Genomic DNA, 15,569 nt, shown 5'->3' with positions numbered 1-15,569 from the left:
GTGCCAGTTGCCTGGACCTGAACTTCTGAAAATGTAGACCTGACCTCTTTACCAAAACATTCACAGGCCATCACATCCCATGAAGACTCTCACTCCGGAGTTCACATCTCCTACTCTCTTTGAGAAACTTTTTCAACTTTGAAATATATTTCAAGTCTATCTGACTATTTAGTTAAAAAATATCAACATATAAATTAGTTGTGTAACTTTCCACCAAGCACAAGATGAATTACAGATGCTCTTTCAGAGTAAATGGAAAACGGGTATAAAGAGTCTTAAACCCCATTGGCCACAACTAAAGAACTGTGAGTTTTGCTTTGTTTTGTTTTTGTTTTAAGATGTCTTAGGGTAAGTCAATTCTCTGTTTTTGAATCATCTAAAATAAGTTCTACATATTTGGGCAGTTCTGCCTTTTTATCCCAAACTACCATAGAATCCACTGGGAAATGGGAATACTCATTTTTGCTCTTCACTAAATCATCTGGGCAGCATAAACCAATATGTATTCCAGACCTTAATGTGCAGGCATACCACCTTGGAATACAATCTTATTCGATCTTTTAAGTTAAGCAACAGCAGTTGGCCAGAAAAGGATGCACTGTGGTAGTGAGTGAATGTAGACACTAGACTTTCTAGTATAAACTTCCATATGTGAGGTTTAATAAATTTGAAAAGAATATAATTCTGGTAACAACTGCTTTACTCCGAATTCAGACAATTTCCAAAACATTTTTAAAAACCACAGATTTAGGAAAATTTTAGAACGAAAGAAAAGGTAACTAAAATTGTATAGTAGAATAGTAATTGTACAGTAATCCCATCTTAGGGCTCTGATCCATAAGGTTGTATTTACCTATTAATAAGTTCCATATCCTACTTTCTAGAGTTCAATGGCAAGAATTTATCTCAAATAAAAAATGGATTGATTCTGGCAAGACAGACTAACTGATTTTAATATGACATTCCACATAAAGTTTTTAATAAAATTTGTTACATGCTCCCAAACCATGAATAGCCTTGTTCTACATTTTTTTAAGACCTTGGTTAGTGCAAATATTGCAATCTGTAGGATGGCCTTTTGTAAATTAAATAACATAAAAATCCCAAACAAATATTGTTAAGTAACAAATTGTTCAAGTACAACAAACACAAACTCTTGTATTTTCATCAAGTTTCAAAGATTTTAGCAATTCTTTTGTGTCAACCCAAGGAACAATATCTGCCAATTACTCTCTGTAGGGCTCTTCTGTTTTGATTTTCAGCGATTTAAATCTCACCTTATTTTGAAGTAGGAGAAAGAATTACATGACCTCTTGGGTTCTTGTCTTCCTGTGCTATCTTAAAATTCTCAGATAACTGATATATTTTGCCTTTTTATGTTTCAATGTACAAAAGCATGCAAAGAACTGTACACAAGGCTTATTTCTGAGCTCTCTGCACACATATATTGAAGTTGATTTACAGGGCAAAATTAGCAGTCCTGGATGGAGTCTGATCTTCTCTTGTTTTGAGAACAGTGTTACTATTATTACCTGCTATGCACAGGTGAATCTACTTATTGTGTTGTATTAGTTACCAATTACTGTGTAACAAATCAACCCAAACCTAGTGGTTTAAAACAAAAAACAACAAATATTTATGGTCTCCCCATTTTTGTGGGTCAGGAAACTGGGTGCAGCCTGAGTGCCTCTCACACATGGTCTCTACTGAGGGGTTACGATCAAGCTGTGGCTGGGTTGCAGTCAGCTCAAAGTCCAGCAGGGGAAGAAGCTGCTTCCAAGCTCACCGAGCGGCTGCTGACAGGCCTCAAAACATCCACTTCCAACAGAGCTCACGTGAGCTTCTCCACAAGGGTGCCTGATAAAACGATAGCTGACTCTCCCAAAGCAAGCAACCGAAGGAGAATGAGAGCACGCCAAGAGAGCGAGACAGCGCCCAAGATAGAGGCCATGATCTTCCCAAAAGCCAACTTTGCTTCGCCCAGCCCAGGCTCAAGGTAAGGAAATTACATAAATGCAGGGCATCACTGGAAAACCTCTACTGTGCATTATCTCATCTTTATTCTCCTGAAACTCTGAATGAGGCCACTAAGGCTTAGAGATGTTATGACTTGCACAAGTGGCAGGGCCAGGATTCAAATCCAGCTGTGTATCACACTAAGCTATTCTCTAAACCACAATAGTACAGTGCCTTCTCAGATAAGAACTTCAGGTACGGCTGGGGGCTTTGGCACAGTATCTGTTTTGCTATAAATATGTAGGGGTTTATTGCATTGTGTACACTTGTGCAGAAACTTGTCAAGATGCCAAAATCCCTCTAGATATCGTCTTTAAAACATGTAATTATCTTCTCTTCCTAAAAGGTTAGGTCCAGGAAGGTTTCTGTTGTATTAACATACAAATGCTTCCCTGAAAATGCAACAGAAGCATTTAAAGAAAAACTGGCACATCAAATATATCACATATGCCTTAAAGAATCTGTAAACCTCAGTGGCTGTATATAAAAACAATTGATTACTTCTTTCTAGGTCCATAACGAAAGAAAGGGGAAATGTTCATAAAGGCACTGTGTAGGACAGACCTCACCTTGGGGTACCTCTGAGGCTTTGAGAATCTGTGCTTATCTTCGTTTCCACTACTGAGAGAAGGGGCTATGTGCCCAAGGGTGTGCTGCTCTGCAGCTGGGATGCACACCTGATTCCCATTAGGAAATCCTCAGTATTCAAAATAGAACCAATGGAACAAAGAAACATTTAATCAATGGAAGTTAGTGAGAATAGACTTTTTTCCTCTCATTTTAAACAGGGCTGCTCTTCTTCGTCATTCAGGATTTTACAGTGTGTACTTGATCACTGAAGCCTGGAAAAAACACACCACCATCTGTCTGGCACATTTTAAAACAGATTTATCCTACTGAGTGAACCAAGTGGGAAAGCACCTGTCAGTCCTCCTAAAATCCCAGCTGGATTGAGAAATGTAGGAATACCCTAACCTTCCTCCTTGTAAGCAAGTAAAGGAGGTTTGGTTTAAATTAAGAAAGCTAAATTTGGATATTATTGCCTAAAAATGGTAAATAGCACCTGCTCAAAGAGAAGATGCTGAAGAAATTTAACACTGGACACCTTCCAAACAGAAGATATGAGAAGTCAGGGATTATGGCAAAGCTTGAGAGTTCTTTCTCCAATATCCACTCTTCTTTCTTACCAATAAAATTACAGTTTAGTCCTAGGCAAAATGGGAACATCCTCCAGGTATCATTCCCTTATTGCTGCCTGGGGTAGCTAAAGAGACGTGAGTGCAAGTTGTTGGGGAGGAACTCCAAAACAGCTCCTTAAAAGTGGGACAGACGCCTGTCCCGAATTTTTTTCCCTTTTTGGTTCTTGCATCTTTCCTTTTTCCTCTGTCACAAATGTGTCTACTGGAGCTCCAGCTGCCATTCTATAGCACTAATCATGTAGGCCAGTGCTACAGATTAAAAAAGTACAAAGTCAGAAGGATCCTGAATCTTTTATGATTTTGTTAAGCTTCCGTAGCTTTAAACTGCTTACCTCTGGACTTGCTTATGCCATTGTTATTTCTAGTTTCTGTTACTAGGAGGCAAATATAAATCCCAGTGCTAAAGGTACCAAGTTTACACTGTATGTGTCTACTAGTATAATAGAAACAAAAATTTACTTGAGGCTCAAAATGTTGTCAGTGAGACTGAAATTTCCACTGAATTGGAAATTTTAATTTGGGCACTGAAAAACAACTAATAGAATAAAATATCCTGTAATGGCTTAAGAGTATATGAATGATAAAAAATAAAAATAAAATAATCATAATGATCACGTTATGCCCATCATCTGAACATATATGTATGCAAGTTGCATTGGCAAGTGCCTCTTTTATTTTTTTCCCTGTTCTCTGCTAGAGTATTTCATCCACAAACTAGAAGAGTGAAAAACACCTAAAAATGTTAAAAAAAAGAACATAAAGGGGATGGATTTAAAACTACAGCAGTGAAATTTTGCCTAGGCAAGCAAGTTAACTTATAATATCTGGAAAGAAACATAAAGTTCCTAATCAATTTAAAAATTATGAATATTATGGATAAAATATGATAGTTTTGTCCCCAGGAAATTCCAAGCAATTTTAACTTTGGTAAGTGGACAGGACATTGTGGCATAAATATAAATATATATTTATATTGACTCTCTATCAGCTTCACACTCATTATTTGGTGTTCATTTTCCATTCACCATGAAATTTAATAATACATATATTTTAAGTTGTCACAAACCACTTCTGGAACAAAAACGTATTTAACAAATACTTCAAGACAGAGTGAGTAGAACCAAAGACATTCTGATCTCAACTATACAGTTAGGGAACTCAATAAAATAACAGCACTAACAGCTAACACCAAAAGTGAACTTTTTATGTGCCAAGTAATGTAAGCACTCTACATGGGGTAACTCATTTAGTTCTCATAATAATCCTATGTGAAGTAGGGACTATTTTAATTTCCATTTTACAGATGAACAAAATGTGGCCAAGAAAGGTTAAAGTACTTGCCCAAGTTTATGAATCTAATAAACAGCAAAGCTCAGTTTTAACCCAGGAAATCTGATTCAAAACCACACACTCCTAATCATATACTATCCTTCTCTCACTAAGATGAAAATTATACCTATGCTATGTTACAATGTTAAAGTTAAAAGGCTTTCCCATAAAATAGGACAATCCAGTAATGATTGCAAGTAATGACTGTATATCATTTGATATACAAATGAAAACAAGAAAAGACCAAGAATCTTCTCTTCCTTCCTTTAAAAATCTGTAGGGAATTTGCAAAGCAGAATTGGTGGAATTTTGGGTAGAAATTTCATAAACTGATGGTATATAGCCCAGAGGCATTTGTAAGGCTGGTATAAAAGGTATTATATGACTTCTGTTTCTATTTCAATCATTTACTTTTCTTGTCAACTAAGTAACAATGATCTTCTGTATTTGCTTTTTTATACATACAAAATAAGCAAATGATTGTAAACTAGAATTCCTAAATAACCATCTCAATTAATAAAAATTCTCATCACCTATATTTATATTTATATATTTATATTTACAGGTGAGAAAGGTTCAGAAAAATATCTGGCAAAGTTAACTTAAGTGTAACCCATCTTCACCAAGCATTACAAATGCACTGGAACTGGGAAGTAAGATTAATGAAGGTGGGGGGATAATTTTATTAAAAAAAAGTTATCTATAAGTGAACACTGCATTTGAGATACTCCTGAAATACCATATAAAGTAGCAACACAGTCCCAAGACATCTGTTCTTTCTCCACTACAGTGTACAGTCTGAGGATCCACTTAATTAAGGCAATACAGCCAATGCACTGAAACGTTTTCTTCTTGTGTTTTAATGTGAACAAATCCAGCCAATACACTGAAACTCTTTCTTCTTGTGTTTTAATGTAAACAAATGACATTATGCAAGGGAACAGAAGGATCAAGTAATCTAAATGGTGTGTGGTAAAACAAATGCAGACTATTATCATATAGAAATTCCATGGGTATGACCTATTCAAATGACTTATCACCTCATTTACTACATAGGTATCACTATGCTTGGATGAAAAATGATAGTTTTGCTGATGTATGCCCAGATTTCTCTAAATAAAAGACACGATGGAGTTTAAAGTCTTTAGGAAATGCCAATATAGTGACTCTGAATATAACCATATATATTAAAAATCTGTTAAATGTTAAGTATGATAAACTAAAAATCTAGTCATATTCTCTGAACAGAGGTTGGTTCTGTCTATTTTTCTTTGAAACTTTAGCAGTCAAAAGCTATATGGAATCAGAGGAAAGAAGCCGAGGGAATACTTCCTAACTTATTCTATGAGGCAAGCATTACCCTAATACCAAAGCCAAAGACATGAAGAGAAAACTACAGACATCTCTCATGAACGCAGATGAAAAAATCCTCGACAAAATATTAGCAAATCAACCCCCAAAAAGTATAAAAAGAATTATATACAATGACCAAATGGGCTTTATCCCAAGTATGCAAGGCTAGTTCAACATTCAAAAATTAATTATGGGGGCTTCCCTGGTGGCGCAGTGGTTGAGAATCTGCCTGCCAATGCAGGGGACATGGGTTCGAGCCCTGGTCTGGGAAGATCCCACATGCCGTGGAGCAACTGGGCCCGTGAGCCACAATTACTGAGCCTGCGTGTCTGGAGCCTGTGCTCCGCAACAAGAGAGGCCGCGATAGTGAGAGGCCCGCGCACCGCGATGAAGAGTGGCCCCCGCTTGCCACAACTAGAGAAAGCCCTCGCATGGAAACGAAGACCCAACACAGCCATAAATAAATAAATAAAGCAAACTGCCAACAAGTAAAAATAAATAAACACTATAAAAAGAATTAATTATGTAATCATCACATCAACAAGCTAAATAAGAAAAATCACATGATCATATCCATAGATACAGAAAATTGTGTGACAAAATCCAACACATACTTATGATAAAAACTCTCAGTAGACTAGGAAGGGTGGGAACTTTCTCAACTTAAAAGAGACTATCTACAAAAACCCTTGAGCTAACATCATAGTTTAGGTGGTAAACTCAAAGCTTTCCCACTAAGATCAGGTACAAGGCAAGGATGTGCCCTCTTAGCCACTCCTTTCATTATCATACTAGAAGTCCTTGCTAATGCAGTAAGACAAGAAAAGGAAATAAAAGGTAATACAGATTTGAAAGGAAGATATGAAACTGTCTTTGTTTTATGATAAAGATGGCATGATTGACTCTGTAGAAAATCTTACAGAATTGACAAAAATTCTCAGAACTAGTGAGCAATTATTGCAAGTTTGCAGGATACAAGGTTGATATACAAAAGTCAATTTCTTTCCTATATAATATATATAATTATATAATAACTATATATTATACTTATAATGTAATGTAATAATTATATTATTATATAATAATGAACAAGTGGAATTTTAAATTAAACACACAATGAAATACTTAGGTATAGATGTTAACCAATATGTACAAGACCAATATGAGGATGACTATAAAACTGATGGATAAAAATCAAAGAACTAAATAGGATAGATACTGCATGTTCATGGATAAGCCCAATATTGTCAAGATGTCAGTTCTTTCTAACCCACTCTGTAGATTCAATGCAATCCCAATCAAAATCCCAGCAAGTTATTTTGTGAATGTCAGTAAACTGATTCTAAAGTTTATATGGAGACGCAAAAGACCCAAGAGAGCCAACTCAATACTGAAGGAGAAGAACAACATTGGAGGACTGATGCTACCAGACTTCAAGACTTACTATAAAGCTACAGTAATCAAGACAGTGTGGTACTGATGAAAGAATAGACAAATAGATCAATGAACAGAACAGAGAGTACAGAAACAGACCCCCATAAATATATCAACTGATCTCTGACAAATGAGCAAAGACAATACAATTGAAAAAAGATTGTCTTTTCAACAAATGCTGCTGGAAAAACTGGACATCAAAGGGCAAAAAAAAAAAAAAAAATCTAGATACAGATCTTATTCCCTTCACAAAACTTAACTCAAAATGGATCACAGACCTAAAAGTATATTGCAAAACTATGAAACTCCAAGGTGACAACATAGGAGAAAAACTAAATGACCTTGGGTATGGTGATGACTTTTTATAAACAATAATGAAGACACAATCCATGTAATAATTGATAAGCCATAATTCATTAAAATTAATGATTTCTGTCCTGTGAAAGACAGTATCAAGAGGATGAGAAGACAAGTCACAGACTGGGAGAAAATATTTCAAAAGACATATCTGACAAAAGCCTATAATTCAAATATACAATGAATTCTTAAAAATCAACAATAAGGGGGCTTCCCTGGCGGCACAGTGGTTGAGAATCTGCCTGCCAATGCAGCGGACACGGATTCGAGCCCTGGTCTGGGACGATCCCACATGCCGCAGAGCAACTGGGCCCGTGAGCCAAAACTACTGAGCCTGCGCGTCTGGAGCTTGTGCTCCGCAACAAGAGAGGCCGCAACAGTGAGAGGCCCGCGCACCGCGATGAAGAGTGGCCCCTGCTCGCCACAACTAGAGAAAGCCCTTGCACAGAAACGAAGACCCAACACAGCCAAAAATAAATAAATAAAATTAAAAAAAATCAACAATAAGAAAATAACCTGATTAAAAAAATGGGTCAAAGACCTTAGCAAATACCTCACCAAAGCAGATAACTAGATGGCAAACAAACATATGAAAAGATGTTCCACATCATGTGTCCTCAGAGAAACGCATACTGAAATGAGATACCACTACACACTTATTAGAATGACCAAAATCTGGAAAATTGACATCACCAAACGGTGGTGGGGATATGGAGCAGCTCTTATTCATTGCTGGTGGGAATGCAAAATGGTGCAGCCACTTTGGAAGGCAATTTGGTGGTTTCTTACAAAACTAAATATACTCTTCTCATATGGTCCAGCAATTGTGCTCCTTGGTATTTACCCAAAGGAGTTGAAAATTTATGTCCACACAAAAACCTGAACATGGATGTTTATAGCAGCTTTCTTCATAACTGCCAAAACTTGAAAGCAACTAAGATGTCCTCCAATAAGTGAATGGATAAACTGTAGTACATTCAGGCAATGGAATATTATTCAGCACAAAAAAAGAAATGAGCTATCAAATCATGAAAAGACATGGAGGAAAGTTAAATGCCTATTAACAAGAGCAAGAAGCCTATTTGTTCCTCTCTTTCTTTAAACTTTTATATTCATCCAGCATTCCCTACCACTTTTATCCTAGTAATATATCTTATGCTTAAAACTCAATAGTGATCACTCCATTTACTTCTCTGAAATGTATATATTTAAAAATTAAAAAGACTTGCTATGATCATAAATCCATTGAGCCTTTTCAGAGATTAAATTATAATTTCTGAAGTCCCTTCACTGTGAGATCATCAGAGATGACATTAATTAAGGACTGCTCAATTATAAGTCCATGATAGCATTTGATATAGTCACCCCTCCACGTAAATCATTTTTTTCACTTTCCTTTTGGGCAAACTTTTAAAACTTCACTTCCTAACAGTCTTCCCATTGCTCACTTTGCTTCAGCCATCCTGCCTTCCTTGTCCTTTCTCAAATACAACCAAGCACTCTTTCTACATCCGCCCATTGCACATGGTGTTCTCTCTATCTGGAATGTCCTTCTTCTAGATAGCTTCATGACTTATCACTCTGTACATTCACATCTCTTCTTAAATGCCAGCTCAGTTCATCACTGAGGACTGCTCTCACTCACTTTAAAATAGTACCCCTACTCTTCATGTGCATCACTAACTATTGATCCTTTCTCATGACATTTATCATCCCCAAATATCATACATTTGTTTATTGTCAGTCCCATACCCCATTAAAAGTAAGCTCCCTAGAAAACCCTAAGGAAAATGGGGATTCTGATGTATTTACTTCTGTATCTCCAGGGTCTAAAACAGTACCTGGTACATCGCAGGGGCTGACTAAACGTTTGCTGAATTTATTGAATAAAGAACAAAAAGAGAAGAGATACTTACTAATTTATTTTAGTAACTGTACTTTAGAAAAAAATACCGTAATACATTTTCAAAATTTTCAAGAGTCAAATGGTATACTTACCTTCAAAAAGATGTATAAATTATTTTAAATGATTTTAAAAAACCTGCAAATTATTTTATAAAATACTCAGTACACTAGTGATGGTATTCTTTAAATTTACATAATCTATTAATAAAATACAATATCACATGAAATAGAGGTTTGCATTGTAAATAATTGATAACTGAGTGCCTTTATTTTTATGGTACATAATCAGGACGAACGGGGGAATAAAAGAATTAGTAACGATAATTTATAAATTTATTTGAAAATTATATACATTTTGAAATTCGTAACAAAACAATAAAATGAACAAATTGTCAAGTTTCTTAATTTCTATCACTGAAAACCGGGAACTGTTATTGGGAATCACTCATTTTCTAAACTTTGTTAGATCTATTAATACAGTGAATGTTCCAGACTAAATTTTTTACGACATTGGTAATTTTGTGCTTCTAAAACCAGAAGAACTAATTAATGACATATTGAAATCTCTCTGAAAAGACAGTATTTTGGAATGATCCATTAGCATATAACATTATAAGTCCTAAAACGTCCTGGAACCTCAAGGAGTGCTTAGTTGGATCTAAGGAGACTCCTTTCAGTGGTCTCTGGATGTATAAGCTCTGCTTCCTTCAGTAGATTTTAATAACCAATTCTCTCATCACTATTCTCTGTGCATCTCAAATAAAATATTAGCTACTTGTATCTTTTAAAAAGTACTATTTGAATCTAGGCCACACTGTAGAGATACAAATTTTCTCTCAAAAAGAACTTTGCCCTTGTCTGCAGATGCTTCCTTATCCATCTCTGAGTGGAGGAGAAGTGGCCCTGTACCAGTCACTATGGCTGCAAAACAAATTACCCCCAAACTCTGTGGTGTAAAACAACCATTTATTATGATCACATATTCGGTGGGTTAGGAACTGGAATATGGTGCAGCTGTGACAGCCTATCTTTGCTCCATGATGTTTGGGACCTCAGTTGGCAGACTTGAAGGCTAGGAGCTAGAATCATCTGAGGACTCATTCACTCTCATATCTGATGGTTGATGCTTGTCCCCCCACATAGGCTACTTTCAATTTTGTCATTGCTTGGTGGTCAGATTTCACAAGTGAGTGTTTCAAGAGAGAAAAAGAGATAGGTGGAAGCCTTATTGCCTATTATGATCCAGCCTCGAAATCATGCAGTGTCATATCCATTACATTCTATCTGTTGGGACATTCAAAAAGATCGGCCCCAGACTCAGGGGAGGAGAAACAGACTCTGCTGACCGACGGAGAGTGGCAAGAGAATGCTGGCCTGGAAACACTGCTGTGGCCTTCTTAGGAGAATACAACCCACCACAGATCCTAATTGGATACTATTTTTTAGCATTCTCAGTTTCCTGAGGGTGTTACTTCTACCTCCGGTTCAGATGACTGCTGGAGCAAGTCAGCATTCACCTAAATTACAAGAGGTAATATCGGTCTCTGAATTGTAGTCAGGAAGAATAACTTCAATATTTATGGGACTCAAAATGCAGGAAAAATCAAGGTCGAGAAATAATAAATATGGAAGATTAAGCAAACAATGATGGGATAACATATTTGAGAGACAAGTCATTTTCTCTATTGGTTTTATTTTCAACAAACCACTTGCAATTGGACTTGCCTTTCTTCTTAAACAGTTGTAACAACTTCCTTAAAAAACACATCATACCACGTCTCCTTGAAAACTATGTCCTTGCCTACACGTACGTTTCTGTCCCCAACATCTTGGAGTGCCTTCCTTAGCAAGTAGAAAACAAGGAGGGAACCAGATGCATGTACACTTCTTACCCTACTCACTTCACAGAAACCCCATTCTTAATCCTGTGGGTTTATACTGCTGGGTGAGTTGAGCAGCATGAAAATCCTCCTGAAGCCTCAATGCAAATGTTTCTCTAATCCTATTAAAGCCACAAAACACACCCAGATGAATGAGTAGGAAACTGAGCTAGAGAACTCTCCCCGACCCCAGTACCACTGTCAGTTTTGGCACTGACTTCATTGGTCAGCCTCTCCCTCTAAGTACGGCATGGCTTAAATGGGAAACCAAAACTCTGGCCTTCTCTGTCTAGGACACTCAAGTCAAACCTGTATGCTGTTTTAGCCAAAGCTCTGGAGAGGATTCTGAATATACTTTTTAAATGTAAAGAAAAAGGGTTGAAATAGGACATATAAAAAGTAGACACAAAACAATACAATGGTCTATTTAAACTGGTTTTCTTTTTTAAAACTAAGATATAATCATATATCATATATTTAAACAAAGGATTATATAGCAGGAAGCAAAATCTCTCCCAGCCCACCTCCTAGAGATCATTGACCACATTTTTCTTTTGTTTATTAAAATATATTTTGCATTACAACACACACACAGAGGTATATAGCAAAATATATTTAAATATACAGGATCATATGATTCAGGAAGTTTTACAACCATATCAACAAATGTAGATAAGTATAATTCTTTTTAGTAAACACACAGTATTCCATTTTAACATAATTCATTTAACCAGTCCCCTACGGATGGACATTTAGGTTGTTTCTAATTTTGAAATATCAAAAAATAAAACTCTATTGGGTGAATATGCGCCACGGGATATTTAACAAAAACACATTTTCCAATGTGATAAGGACTGACTTAAACTTTCTGTAGTAGCTTAAAGGGCAGTTGGAAGAGAAGGTTTTTTAAAGATGTACGCATATAAGATGATACTCTATTTCACAAATCAGAAAAGTTAATCTGTTAAAATGTGTTGGTAGTAACAGTTAGGGCTTGACTCTTGTTAATGAGGCCCTTGGGAAAATATAAACACTCTTCCTGAATTCAAATCACGCCTGCGCACCACATTCTTGTCTTCAGCTCGAGCTTCTGGCGTTCCAGCCTGCAATTGAGGCCTTGCATCAGATGCCAAACTAAACATTTGGGAACAAGAATTGTAATGACCTCCTGTTTATGTTTGTTTGTTTTAAGTAATTTAAAAACATATAACATGAAGTAAAACAGAAAAATTAGGATGGGGAAATAACTCTAAGAAATAGGAAACTGGATATCTTTCAAAGGATTTTCTTGGATATTCATACATTATTCAGAGCATATAATTAATTGTCAGTGTAGATCAGCATGACCTTTGAAACAGAGAAGGAAGGAAGGAGAGATATGAATTCCATCCAGACATTAGTGAAAAATACAAAAAAATAAAATTACCTGAATGCATGGGATAAGAGAGAACAGAGGTTCATTCCAGTTCACTTTCCACATCTCCATGTCTAGTGAAGTTTGCATGACTGACTAATGGGCATTCTAGTGAAGCCACGACAGATTGATTACTGCTGTTGTTTTTTTAATCATGAACTTTTTCATGTAGTTAAACCCTGCCTCATTCTCTATTTTAAGAAGGGAAAATAACTGTCTGCCCCTGAAGGCTTTCATATTAAACATGTCAAAGCATATTACTGATGATGTAAAAAGCACTTTGACATGTTTAGCATGAAATACTTCAGTGTCAGAAAACTATTCTCTTCTTAAAATGCCAGATTGTTCTCAAAGGCCTAAAGGAGTCTGTGGACTTATTAAAAGAATGTGCTAACATCCCCTCCATTAGTCTTTACAATGTACGTTCCTATGGAAGAAGGTTCCCTTTGGTGGAGTAGTAGTGATTGGAAGGAGGCCGGGGTTGGGGGGTGTCTGAGATGTTGGCAATTTTCTGCTTGACTTAAGTGCTGGTTATACAGGTGTGCTTTCTTTGTGAAAATTCATTGAGTGGTATTCTTAGACTGTAGTTAATTTCTCTTGATATTTAAAAGATAGTAATGGCTTATTATTGATAATCACAACCAAATCAAAAAAGAATGTTTCTACACTGATGAAACAGCTAGTTTTACACTATTGTGAATCACTCTGTTATGTACTTCCTAAGTACAAATGTTTTCTTAATACTTGAGAGGATGATATAATCAAGGGTTAATTTATATGCTTTTCTTACTTTCATGTATATTAGTATAATTAGTACTATGTCTGAAAGAAAATACGCAATTTCCTCCAAATAATGACAGTAAAGACTTATTAAGCACTTATAACATGCCATGTGTCAGGCTCGTTTATATGCCCACTACCATTTAATTCTTAAAGAACTAGGAGCTTTCCTGCTGAGAAACACCATTCTAAGGTGGCACTTTCTGAATATTCAATAACATTCGCTATTGCTTGCACAGAATTTTCTTTCCTTTAGATCTGCAGGCTCTTTCACTTATTCAAGTATAGCTGAGGACCTATAATATGCCAGGCATGGTTCTAAACAATGTTGCAGTCTTAAGAATACTGTCCTATTTCTCCAACACATCTCTTTGGGGGAATTATGGAGGACACACATCTGGGAAAAGCCTTGACAACGATGTTTTAAATATCTTTTAGTTTTATAGCATATCTGGGACTCGACAAAGAAAAGCACAGAATAAGGGGGGAAAGGCAGTATAAGGAAGCTTTCCATACTTCAGCATGCTTAACTAATCGCTTCTCTGCAGATTAGATTTATCTTCCAACCAATAAACATTCTGTGGTGCCTATTCTGTTCAGTATCACACAATTTGTCATTTATCGATTCACCAATTACTCCATGTGTTAACAACCAGCCCAATTAATTCATAAACTCTATGAGAATCGGCGTCAATGCTTTATATTACTAGGGGTTGGCAAACTTTTTTGTAGGGGTCCAGGTAGTATATTTTAGGCTTTTTGGGCCATATGGTCTCAGTCACAATTACTCAATTCTGCTCTTGTAGCACGCAAGTAGCCATAGATAATATGCAAACAAATGGATGTAGCTGTGTTCCAATAAAACTTTATTAAAAAATAGGCAGCAAGCTGAATTTGGTCCATTAGTCATGTTTGGCAAACCCCTGCTTTATCCCACAGTACCTTTTATAGTGCTGGACAGGTAGCTGGCCTCAGTAAATACATCTTGCTTGACAGAGTCAAGGGCATTGAAAAAGGAAATGCAGGAAATGGGAAGGGAAGTGGCATTAATTCTGAGTTCTCTAAGGGGACATATCCACATTCCCTCTGCTGCTAACCTGGATTATACCTCTTCCTCTTTGAAATCAGATTCTACAGCTACAGGGAATATTACTTCTACTGATTTAAGGAAATCATATTAGGAAAAGGAAAAAAAATCTGACAAGAAATTCAAATTGATGAGGGAGCATAAACTTGCTCAGTGTAGTATCTTTTCCCTTGCAAGTAGAAAACAGTCATTTGTAGATAAGGTAGGAAACTCCAATGGGGAAAAAAAGGCCCTATTCGTAAAAGAATGCATCATAGAAATCCAAATATGGGTGGTCCAACCAAGCAAAAGTGGTTGGCAGTGGGATTTAAAAAACAAGATTAACACAAGATGTTAAGTCCTGAAATCCATCTAGTCACAAACATGTGTGTTTTTAATGACATTCAGAGCCATTTCCATAAAATGAAAGAACAGAGGTTAATTTATTTCATTGAAAACATTATGAAAAATCTTAGAATTCCCTAGAACTAAGAACCTTTTATTATTTTCTCATGGCTGAAAATCATGTTCATCTGCCAGTGACAAGTAATGCTCATGGTTAGGTGGAGATAGAAGACTGATAGCAGCATAAGATGACAGCAAGGGACCACAGTACCATTTTTTTTTTTCAACATAAAATTGACATATGAGATGCGGACACAGTGAAGGGGCTCTTCATAAAACAAAGTTAACAAAATAAGTACAGGTTTTTCTCAGACCCTACTGAATAGAACAATTATTTCAGTAAGAGGAATCACCCCAGGCTCAGTCCTTGCTGTGACTGCCACTCTCATTTATTCAGAAAATATTTACTGAATACCTACAAAATACTGGGC

General features: G+C 36.3%; 1 protein-coding gene across 9 annotated transcripts in view; it reads right to left on the bottom strand.

Annotated features, from left to right (window-relative positions):
* The window catches only part of CCDC91 (coiled-coil domain containing 91), a 410,030-nt gene that overhangs the window by 43,407 nt on the left and 351,054 nt on the right, over positions 1-15,569 (bottom strand). The window lies entirely within an intron of this gene.

Source organism: Pseudorca crassidens, chromosome 11, assembly GCF_039906515.1.
Source record: "Pseudorca crassidens isolate mPseCra1 chromosome 11, mPseCra1.hap1, whole genome shotgun sequence".
NCBI lineage: Eukaryota > Metazoa > Chordata > Mammalia > Artiodactyla > Delphinidae > Pseudorca > Pseudorca crassidens.
This window is presented reverse-complemented; position numbering and strand designations above follow the sequence as displayed.